The sequence below is a fragment of the Ambystoma mexicanum genome, chromosome 6q (assembly GCF_040938575.1).
Source record: "Ambystoma mexicanum isolate Mex_15411 chromosome 6q, UKY_AmexF1_1, whole genome shotgun sequence".
Lineage (NCBI taxonomy): Eukaryota > Metazoa > Chordata > Amphibia > Caudata > Ambystomatidae > Ambystoma > Ambystoma mexicanum.
In genome coordinates this window covers 747,205,877-747,209,310 of record NC_090937.1, presented here as the reverse complement: position 1 = coordinate 747,209,310, position 3,434 = coordinate 747,205,877, and positions in this window count along the sequence as shown.

The following is a 3,434-nucleotide window of genomic DNA, read 5'->3' as shown; positions in this document are numbered from 1 at the left end:
GGGGCTGGCGCCTTCACCAGTGGGCATTATCGAAACAGTCCCTTCATAAATTCCTTAACCAGGCGATGAGACCACAGGGATGACCGCCCTGTAGTCCTGGTGTATCGGGAAATAGCTGCCAGGTGTATCTTGAGTGAAGCAGGCGATAGTCCAGCTTTGGCTAGCAACAGAAGGTACAGCAATACCGAGGGGCCGTAATCCGCAGAGGGTTAATCTTCTGTGCACAGCACCAGATAGAGAACCTCTTCCACTTATGTCCATAGCACTTGAGTTGAGGACACCCTGGCCTTCGCAAGAACCTCTGCAGTCGGCCAGGATATCATATCCTCCAAACTCTAGTGCTGCAGGAGCCAGGCCTCCAAGTTCAGCGACTCTGGGTTGTGATGAAGAATTGTGCCTCCTTCTCTGAAGAGAAGATCTGCGTCTAAGGCTTGACTGGTGGGGACGCTGACAGGTCCGGGAACCAGATCTGTCTCAGTCACGCCAGTGCGACGAGGATCATTCTGCACCAGGACCTCTTGAGCTGGTTGATGAGTCAAAGCAGCAACAGCGGAAACACATAGGAACAGGCCGTCCCAGGGGAACGAGAAATCATCGCCCATGCTCCTCGGTTGGGGAAACCTGCTGGCGAACCTCTGACACTTGAAGTTTGTCGCAAACAGGTCGATCTGGGGTTTGCCCCATCGCCGAGTCGGTCTACTTGATCCTGGCATAGTTCCCACGCGTGGAACGAGCGCATCTCTCTGCTGAGTGAGTCGGCGATGGTGTTTCTGGTGCGGTTTCATCTGGCAGGGATAAACATCCCTTGAGCAATGGCCCAATGCCACAGGTCCTGGGCTTCCTTGGATAGGGCCGGGATCTGGATCCGCCCCGCTTCCAGATGGAGAACATCATGGTGGTGGTGTCGGTGAAGATCCTCACCACCTTGCCCTTGAGGGACCGGAGAAAGGACCTGAGGGCCCAGAACTCCAGGATGTTGATGTGGAGCGGCTTCACCTCCGACCCAAAGGCCTCTCGCGTGAAGATCTCCAGTGTGCACTCCCCACCCCTCCAGGGAGGCATCCGTCACACTCGTCTGGTGGGCCGGGGTCTGAAAGTCTAGGTAGTGCTGCCCTTGGACCACGAACCTGAGTAACTTCAGGTGTCCTTTTAGAATGGGAATGTGAAAATATGCATCCTCCAAATCCAACGACAACAGGAAATCGCCCTCCTCCAGCTGTCCCAACACATGCTGAGGGCAACGATCTGGAACTTCTGTGCCTTGATGTACTTGTTCAGTCGTCGCAGGTCTAGGATGGGTCGCCACCCTCCTTTCTTTTTCACGAGGAAGAACCTCGAGTATACTCCGGAGCATCTTTTGGACGAGCTCGATGGCACCTTTGAGTATCACCCTTACCTCCAACAGTAGTTAAGGGATGTGGTTTTCTTTCCTGCCATGGGAGGAATGCAGGGGCACTTTTTTTTTAGAAATTCAAGGGTGTGCCCAAGGGCCAGGGCATCCAGCACCCAACGGTCGGTGGAGATGGACTCCCACACGCTGATGCTTCGGCAGCCGTCCTCCCACTGGGGTGCTTCGGTGGGGAACCGACGCCACGGTCGGTTCAATCTTGCTTGGAGGACGCCTTGCCCTCCGTGGCGACGACGGGATCCACCAGACTTGCCTCGTCCTCTATTGGCTTCCTGCGACGAGGAGCGGGCCGCTTGGCAGCACGTAGAGGCGCCACCGCCAAATCCCCTGGAGGCACCCTGCTTGCCTCTGGAGCTCCGAAAGGACGGCCTTCGTTGCTGGAGAACTCCTAGGGCCTTAGCTGTTGTGTCCGCCTCAATGGCTTGGAGGGACTCATCCACTGTTTCCCCAAACAGGTTGTTCCCGTCAACCGGCATGTCCAAAACCTTGGCTTGTACATCCTGGCGGAAATACGTCGCCTTGAGCCACCCTCATCGTTGGAGGCAAACTGTTGCTTAACTGGTGGAAACCAATGTCAGCAATGGACGTTGCCACTGTTATGGGGTGGTCTGACGCCACATCACCTTCCTGCAAGATCCCCAGGGCCTCAGCCCTCTTGTCATCTGGTAGGCAGTCCAACAGGGAGAGGGGGGGGGATCTTGAAGCACAACCCCCCACCGTAGCGGGCCACAATCGCAAGGGCGTTGGCCACCTTAATAGTTGCCGCCGACGAGATAACCCGTCGTCCCATTGCATCCAGCTTCTTTCCTTCGTCGTCCAGCAGGGAAGTTGACGTTGAGGCCGATGGGGCCACCCCCCCCCGCTTTCTTCTTGGCCGCTGCTGAGAAGACCAAGTCAGGGGTCGGTTGCGCACTAAAGCACAAAGGTGCCGCATCGGGGACCCAGTGGTACTTCTCGTACCGATCCCTCTTGGCAGGCGTCATAGACTGGTTCTTGAGAAGGGTGAGACCCTCGTCCCAGATATCATCCAGCAGAGGCACGGCAAGGACGGTCTTCCTCTTGGCCTTGCGCTGTTGGTAAAGGAAACCTTCCCTCTCTTCGGGGCAGAGCTGAAAAAGCTCAGATGCCCTGGCGATCATAGGGGGGGGGGGGGGGGGGGGGAGTTCGGGCTTTGCCTCCTGTTGGGCCCCTGTTGCCGGGGCACCCTCACAGGACTTAGAAGACCGCTCAGACTTCTCAACTGATGGGCTCTTTCCTTCCAGCCAGTTGGAGAGACGAAGGTGTCGGTCGATGGCCTGTTCCGACATGTTCCCACAAAACGCAGTCCTTCTCCACGTGCGTTTTGTCCTCATGAAGGCAGTAGAGACATTTTGAGTGCTTGTCCTCCATAAACACATTATACAGCTGACATCCAGGGTAAACCCTGAACAGCTTTCTGTGCGTCGAGCTTCCTTTCTCATGGGCCATGAAACTTCTGGACTCCTCCAAGAAGCGCAACTCGATGAAAACTTCACCCTTGAGGCGCGTAGAAAATCAAAAACTGGTCCCCGTTGATCGGATGTACACACGGTGGAGCTTGAGGCTCTGTTTGACAGGAAAACTTTGAAAAAGCACGAAAACACAGCTAAAAAGCTTGAGAGCTAAACACGAGGACTCCCAACACTTGAGCGTGCGGTCAAAATCTGATGGCTGCCAGAGGCGGGTCTTAGGAGAGGGCAGTCTATGGCTGGGGCAGTATGACCCAGAGACCAGTGATTGGTTACTACTAAGAAAGACAGATCAGAAACAAAACTGCTACCGATTTTTTTCTTTACCGAGGATTCCCAGCCTGACAGGGAATGTTCATGAGCATGTGAATCCATGCCAGACCCCATGCTGGAGAACAGCCCACCACTCATGTTAAAGGACCGAGCTCACAGGGTGATGGGTGTTCAGAGCACAACCAACTACCACAAAGTTTTATCAAATAGGTTTGTGTTGCTACCTTGAAAAAGGAGCACTGCTTTTGCTAAATAATAGCCACACA